We start from the raw sequence: 7500 nt of genomic DNA on the forward strand, positions 1-7500 counted from the left end.
CGGCCCGCTAAGGGCCCTCCCCGACGTGACCGCAGTCGCCACATCGATCCGGAGAGAGGAAAAGAGAAGTGGGGGGGGAGGTAACCGCCTCACCTGAACACCGGCGGCGGACCGCCGGCCCGCGAGGGGCCCTCCCAAAGGGGTGCCACGTGGCGTGGCGAGCGATGCGCAGCAGCGGCGCCCGGGGCACGGCCCGGAGCCAGGGCCCGGGGGCTTCGGGCCAGGCGTGACAACCGGACTCGGACCGGGAGCTCACACCGCAAAGTGTCCGCCATCCCCCTCTCGGCAGCGGGGCACACGACTCGTCTTTGACCCGCGGGTGCAGCAGCACGGTTCTTTTGCCCCGGAGGTTCCTCCGACCGACCTTCTGGAACCGAAGATGGGCATTTAGGGTCCTGAAAAACGTGTCCCCGAAAATCTCCGCGAACCTTTCTTGGCAATATTGTAGATGTGGCACCCGGCCCAGCCACCGGGGCAAACCACCAAAAGTGTCCGCCCTCCTGGATCGAAGGGTCGGACAAAGCCCATTTCAAAAACCTCATACGGACTTCCAGGCCTCTCCGGCGGGCCCAGGTCAACCGCTCGCCCCCCAGCAGCGACATTTTTTTCTAAGTCCCACGCCGGACACCAGGTCAACACGGCTCTCTGGCAGGAGAAGCCCGCCGCTCCCGAGGAAGCGCCCCCGGCTTGCCCTGAACGCCGTAAGGGAGGGCGGCAGGTCACCGGGGCGAAACCGGAGCGGTGGCCGGTCTCCTGGAACTCTCCCCCGGCCTGGCCCGCCGGGCCGCTCCCGGCCGGAGCTCCCACGTTAACCGCTCCCAACGCAACCGAGCAGAAGTTTTCCAAGTCCCACGGCGGACACCAGGTCCTCCCGGTTCCCCGTCAGGAGAGCCCCGCCACTCCTGGGGAAGCAAGCACCGCTGCCTGCCCGACCTCCGAGCCCATCACCGGGGGGGGGGGCGGGAGCCGGAATCGCGGGCCAGAGCCTGGAACTCTCGCACGGCCAGGCCCGCCGGATCGGGGCACGCTGCCTCCACGCTCGGTTGACAAGGCAGCGCGGCACGGTTCTTTTGCCCCGGAGGTTCCTCTGACCGACTTTCTGGAACCGAACATGGGCATTTAGGGTCCTGAAAACCGAGTCCCCCAAAATCTCCGCGAACCTTTCTTGGCAATATTGTAGATGCGGCACCCGGCCCAGCCACCGGGGCCAACCGCCGAAAGTGTCCGCCCTCCTGGAGCGAAGGCCCGGGCAAGGCCCGTTTGAAAAACCTCATACGGACTTCCGGAGCGCGAGCCCGGGCGCCAGGTCGACCCAGGGCCGACCTCCCGGGCCCCAGAGAGGCACGTCTCCGCCGCGGAAGCCGCCTGATGCCCGCGCCGAAGGCCCCCGGGCCCGCCCGGCCTCCGCGCAGGGCACCGGGGAGAAGTAGGAATCGTGGCCGGGCTCCTGGAACTCCTGCCCGGCCTGCCCCGCGGAAGCATGCCGGGTTCTCCCGCCGCGCCGTGCAGGTTCTTCCGCCCCTCGCCGGGGTAGCCGGGCTCCAACCGCTGGGCCCCGCAGCGTGGAAGGGCCCCTGCGAGTCGCCCCCCGGCCTGCACGCCCGCCGTGCAGTCGACCGGGTCGAAGCCGGAATCGCGGCCGGGTTCCTGGAACTCTCGCCCGGGGGCGGGCCGGGCGGGCAGGACGGGCGAGAGTTCCAGGAACCCGGCCGCGATTCCGGCTTCGACCACCCCTCCTGCAGCACGGTCCGGCCCCGGAGGTTCCTCCGTCCGACCTCCTGGAACCCAAGATGGGCATCTAGGGTCCCGAAATCCGTGTCCCCGAAAATCTCCGCGAACCTTTCCTGGCAATATTGTAGATGCGGCACCCGGCCCAGCCACCGGGGGCAACCGCCGAAAGTGTCCGCCCTCCTGGAGCGAAGGCCCGGGCAAGGCCCGTTTCAAAAACCTCATACGGACTTCCGGAGCGCGAGCCCCGGCGCCAGGTCGACCCAGGGCCGACCTCCCGGGCCCCAGAGAGGCTCGTCTCCGCCGCGGAAGCCGCCCGCCGCCCGCGGCGAAGGCCCCCGGGCCCGCCCGGCCTCCGGGCAGGGCACCGGGGAGAAGTAGGAATCGTGGCCGGGCTCCTGGAACTCCTGCCCGGCCTGCCCCGCGGAAGCATGCCGGGTTCTCCCGCCGCGCCGTGCAGGTTCTTCCGCCCCTCGCCGGGGTAGCCGGGCTCCAACCGCTGGGCCCCGCAGCGTGGAAGGGGCCCTGCGAGTCGCCGCCGGCCTGCACGCCCGCCGTGCAGTCGACCGGGTCGAAGCCGGAATCGCGGCCGGGTTCCTGGAACTCTCGCCCGGCCTGCCCGCCCGGCCCGCCCCCCGGGCCGGGGCGCCAGTCGACATGGAGCCAAACTCGGTTTTGACCCCCTCCTGCAGCACGGTCCGGCCCCGGAGGTTCCTCCGTCCGACCTCCTGGAACCCAAGATGGGCATCCAGGGTCCCGAAATCCGTGTCCCCGAAAATCTCCGCGAACCTTTCCTGGCAATATTGTAGATGCGGCACCCGGCCCAGCCACCGGGGGCAACCGCCGAAAGTGTCCGCCCTCCTGGAGCGAAGGCCCGGGCAAGGCCCGTTTCAAAAACCTCATACGGACTTCCGGAGCCCGAGCCCCGGCGCCAGGTCGACCCAGGGCCGACCTCCCGGGCCCCAGAGAGGCTCGTCTCCGCCGCGGAAGCCGCCCGCCGCCCGCGCCGAAGGCCCCCGGGCCCGCCCGGCCTCCGGGCAGGGCACCGGGGAGAAGTAGGAATCGTGGCCGGGCTCCTGGAACTCCTGCCCGGCCTGCCCCGCGGAAGCATGCCGGGTTCTCCCGCCGCGCCGTGCAGGTTCTTCCGCCCCTCGCCGGGGTAGCCGGGCTCCAACCGCTGGGCCCCGCAGCGTGGAAGGGCCCCTGCGAGTCGCCCCCCGGCCTGCACGCCCGCCGTGCAGTCGACCGGGTCGAAGCCGGAATCGCGGCCGGGTTCCTGGAACTCTCGCCCGGCCTGCCCGCCCGGCCCGCCCCCCGGGCCGGGGCTCCAGTCGACATGGAGCCAAACTCGGTTTTGACCCCCTCCTGCAGCACGGTCCGGCCCCGGAGGTTCCTCCGTCCGACCTCCTGGAACCCAAGATGGGCATCTAGGGTCCCGAAATCCGTGTCCCCGAAAATCTCCGCGAACCTTTCCTGGCAATATTGTAGATGCGGCACCCGGCCCAGCCACCGGGGGCAACCGCCGAAAGTGTCCGCCCTCCTGGAGCGAAGGCCCGGGCAAGGCCCGTTTCAAAAACCTCATACGGACTTCCGGAGCCCGAGCCCCGGCGCCAGGTCGACCCAGGGCCGACCTCCCGGGCCCCAGAGAGGCTCGTCTCCGCCGCGGAAGCCGCCCGCCGCCCGCGCCGAAGGCCCCCGGGCCCGCCCGGCCTCCGGGCAGGGCACCGGGGAGAAGTAGGAATCGTGGCCGGGCTCCTGGAACTCCTGCCCGGCCTGCCACGCGGAAGCATGCCGGGTTCTCCCGCCGCGCCGTGCAGGTTCTTCCGCCCCTCGCCGGGGTAGCCGGGCTCCAACCGCTGGGCCCCGCAGCCTGGAAGGGCCCCTGCGAGTCGCCCCCCGGCCTGCACGCCCGCCGTGCAGTCGACCGGGTCGAAGCCGGAATCGCGGCCGGGTTCCTGGAACTCTCGCCCGGCCTGCCCGCCCGGCCCGCCCCCCGGGCCGGAGCTCCAGTCGACTTGGAGCCAAACTCGGTTTTGACCCCCTCCTGCAGCACGGTCCGGCCCCGGAGGTTCCTCCCTCCGACCTCCTGGAACCCAAGATGGGCATCTAGGGTCCCGAAATCCGTGTCCCCGAAAATCTCCGCGAACCTTTCCTGGCAATATTGTAGATGCGGCACCCGGCCCAGCCGCCGGGGGCAACCGCCGAAAGTGTCCGCCCTCCTGGAACGAAGGCCCGGGCAAGGCCCGTTTGAAAAACCTCATACGGACTTCCGGAGCCCGAGCCCCGGCGCCAGGTCGACCCAGGGCCGACCTCCCGGGCCCCAGAGAGGCTCGTCTCCGCCGCGGAAGCCGCCCGCCGCCCGCGGCGAAGGCCCCCGGGCCCGCCCGGCCTCCGGGCAGGGCACCGGGGAGAAGTAGGAATCGTGGACGGGCTCCTGGAACTCCTGCCCGGCCTGCCACGCGGAAGCATGCCGGGTTCTCCGGCCGCGCCGTGCAGGTTCTTCCGCCCCTCGCCGGGGTAGCCGGGCTCCAACCGCTGGGCCCCGCTGCCTGGAAGGGGCCCTGCGAGTCGCCGCCGGCCTGCACGCCCGCCGTGCAGTCGACCGGGTCGAAGCCGGAATCGCGGCCGGGTTCCTGGAACTCTCGCCCGGCCTGCCCGCCCGGCCCGCCCCCCGGGCCGGAGCGCCAGTCGACATGGAGCCAAACTCGGTTTTGACCCCCTCCTGCAGCACGGTCCGGCCCCGCAGGTTCGCCCGTCCGACCTCCTGGAACCCAAGATGGGCATCTAGGGTCCCGAAATCCGTGTCCCCGAAAATCTCCGCGAACCTTTCCTGGCAATATTGTAGATGCGGCACCCGGCCCAGCCACCGGGGGCAACCGCCGAAAGTGTCCGCCCTCCTGGAGCGAAGGCCCGGGCAAGGCCCGTTTGAAAAACCTCATACGGACTTCCGGAGCGCGAGCCCGGGCGCCAGGTCGACCCAGGGCCAACCTCCCGGGCCCCAGAGAGGCACGTCTCCGCCGCGGAAGCCGCCTGATGCCCGCGCCGAAGGCCCCCGGGCCCGCCCGGCCTCCGGGCAGGGCACCGGGGAGAAGTAGGAATCGTGGCCGGGCTCCTGGAACTCCTGCCCGGCCTGCCCCGCGGAAGCATGCCGGGTTCTCCCGCCGCGCCGTGCAGGTTCTTCCGCCCCTTCGCCGGGGTAGCCGGGCTCCAACCGCTGGGCCCCGCAGCCTGGAAGGGCCCCTGCGAGTCGCCCCCCGGCCTGCACGCCCGCCGTGCAGTCGACCGGGTCGAAGCCGGAATCGCGGCCGGGTTCCTGGAACTCTCGCCCGGCCTGCCCGCCCGGCCCGCCCCCCGGGCCGGAGCTCCAGTCGACATGGAGCCAAACTCGGTTTTGACCCCCTCCTGCAGCACGGTCCGGCCCCGGAGGTTCCTCCGTCCGACCTCCTGGAACCCAAGATGGGCATCTAGGGTCCCGAAATCCGTGTCCCCGAAAATCTCCGCGAACCTTTCCTGGCAATATTGTAGATGCGGCACCCGGCCCAGCCACCGGGGGCAACCGCCGAAAGTGTCCGCCCTCCTGGAGCGAAGGCCCGGGCAAGGCCCGTTTGAAAAACCTCATACGGACTTCCAGGGCCGGAGCCCAGGCGCCAGGTCGACCGCGGGCCTCCCTCCCGGGGCCCAGCACGGCTCGTCTCCCCCGCGGGAGCAGCCCGCTGCCCGCGCCGAAGGCCCCCGGACCCGCCCGGCCTCCGGGCAGGGCACCGGGGAGAAGTAGGAATCGCGGCCGGGCTCCTGGAACTCTCGCCCGGCCAAGCCGCTCGGCCCGCCCCTGGGCCGGAGCTCCAGTCGACATGGAGCCAAACTCGCGGTTGAACCTCTCCTGCAGCACGGTCCGGCCCCGGAGGTTCCTCCGTCCGACCTCCTGGAACCCAAGATGGGCATCTAGGGTCCCGAAAACCGTGTCCCCGAAAATCTCCGCGGACCTTTCCTGGCAATATTGTAGATGTGGCACCCGGCCCAGCCGCCGGGAGCAACCGCCGAAAGTGTCCGGCCTCCTGGAGCGAAGGCCCGGGCACGGCCCGTTTGAAAATCCTCATACGGACTTCCAGGGCCGGAGCTCGGGAGCCAGGTCGACCCCGGGCCTCCCTCCCGGGCGTTAGGGCGGCTCGTCTCCCCCGCGGGAGCAGCCCGCTGCCCGCGCCGAAGGCCCCCGGACCCGCCCGGCCTCCGGGCAGGGCACCGGGGAGAAGTAGGAATCGCGGCCGGGCTCCTGGAACTCTCGCCCGGCCAGGCCGCCCGGCCCGCCCCCCGGGCCGGAGCTCCAGTCGACATGGAGCCAAACTCGGGGTTGAACCTCTCCTGCAGCACGGTCCGGCCCCGGAGGTTCCTCCGTCCGGCCTCCTGGAACCCAAGATGGGCATCTAGGGTCCCGAAACCCGTGTCCTCGAAAATCTCCGCGAACCTTTCCTGGCAATATTGTAGATGCGGCACCCGGCCCAGCCGCCGGGGGCAACCGCCGAAAGTGTCCGCCCTCCTGGAGCGAAGACCCGGGCAAGGCCCGTTTGAAAAACCTCATACGGACTTCCGGAGCCCGAGCCCCGGCGGCAGGTCGACCCAGGGCCCACCTCCCGGGCCCCAGAGAGGCTCGTCTCCGCCGCGGAAGCCGCCTGCCGCCCGCGCCGAAGGCCCCCGGGCCCGCCCGGCCTCCGGGCAGGGCACCGGGGAGAAGCCGGAATCGCGGCCGGGCTCCTGGAACTCTCGCCGGGCAGGCCGCCCGGCCCGCCCCGGGGCCGGAGCTCCAGTCGACATGGAGCCAAACTCGGTTTTGACCCCCTCCTTCGGAACGGTCCGGCCCCGGAGGTTCCTCCGTCCGAGCTCCTGGAACCCAAGATGGGCATCTAGGGTCCCGAAACCCGTGTCCTCGAAAATCTCCGCGAACCTTTCCTGGCAATATTGTAGATGCGGCACCCGGCCCAGCCGCCGGGGGCAACCGCCGAAAGTGTCCGCCCTCCTGGAGCGAAGGCCCGGGCAAGGCCCGTTTGAAAAACCTCATACGGACTTCCGGAGCCCGAGCCCCGGCGCCAGGTCGACCCAGGGCCAACCTCCCGGGCCCCAGAGAGGCTCGTCTCCCCCGCGGGAGCAGCCCGCCGCCCGCGCCGAAGGCCCCCGGACCTGCCCGGCCTCCGGGCAGGGCACCGGGGAGAAGCCGGAATCGCGGCCGGGCTCCTGGAACTCTCGCCCGGCCCGCCCCTGGGCCGGAGCTCCAGTCGACATGGAGCCAAACCCGGGGTTGAGCCCCTCCTGCAGCACGGTCCGGTCCCGGAGGTACCCCTGCCCGACCTCCTGGAACCCAAGATGGGCAACTAGGGTCCCGAAAACCGTGTCCCCGAAAATCTCCGCGGACCTTTCCTGGCAATATTGTAGATGCGGCACCCGGCCCAGCCACCGGGGGCAACCGCCGAAAGTGTCCGCCCTCCTGGAGCGAAGGCCCGGGCACGGGCCGTTTGAAAAACCTCATCGGGACTTCCAGGGCCGGAGCCCCGGCGCCAGGTCGACCCCGGGCCTCCCTCCCGGGGCCCAGCACGGCTCGTCTCCCCCGCGGGAGCAGCCCGCCGCCCGCGCCGAAGGCCCCCGGACCTGCCCGGCCTCCGGGCAGGGCACCGGGGAGAAGTCGGAATCGCGGCCGGGCTCCTGGAACTCCCGCCCGGCCTGCCCCGCGGAGTCCTGCCCGGGCTCCCGCCGCCTTGGCCCGGGACGACCACCCCTCGGCGG

Source organism: Alligator mississippiensis, unplaced genomic scaffold, assembly GCF_030867095.1.
Source record: "Alligator mississippiensis isolate rAllMis1 unplaced genomic scaffold, rAllMis1 scaffold_19, whole genome shotgun sequence".
Lineage (NCBI taxonomy): Eukaryota > Metazoa > Chordata > Crocodylia > Alligatoridae > Alligator > Alligator mississippiensis.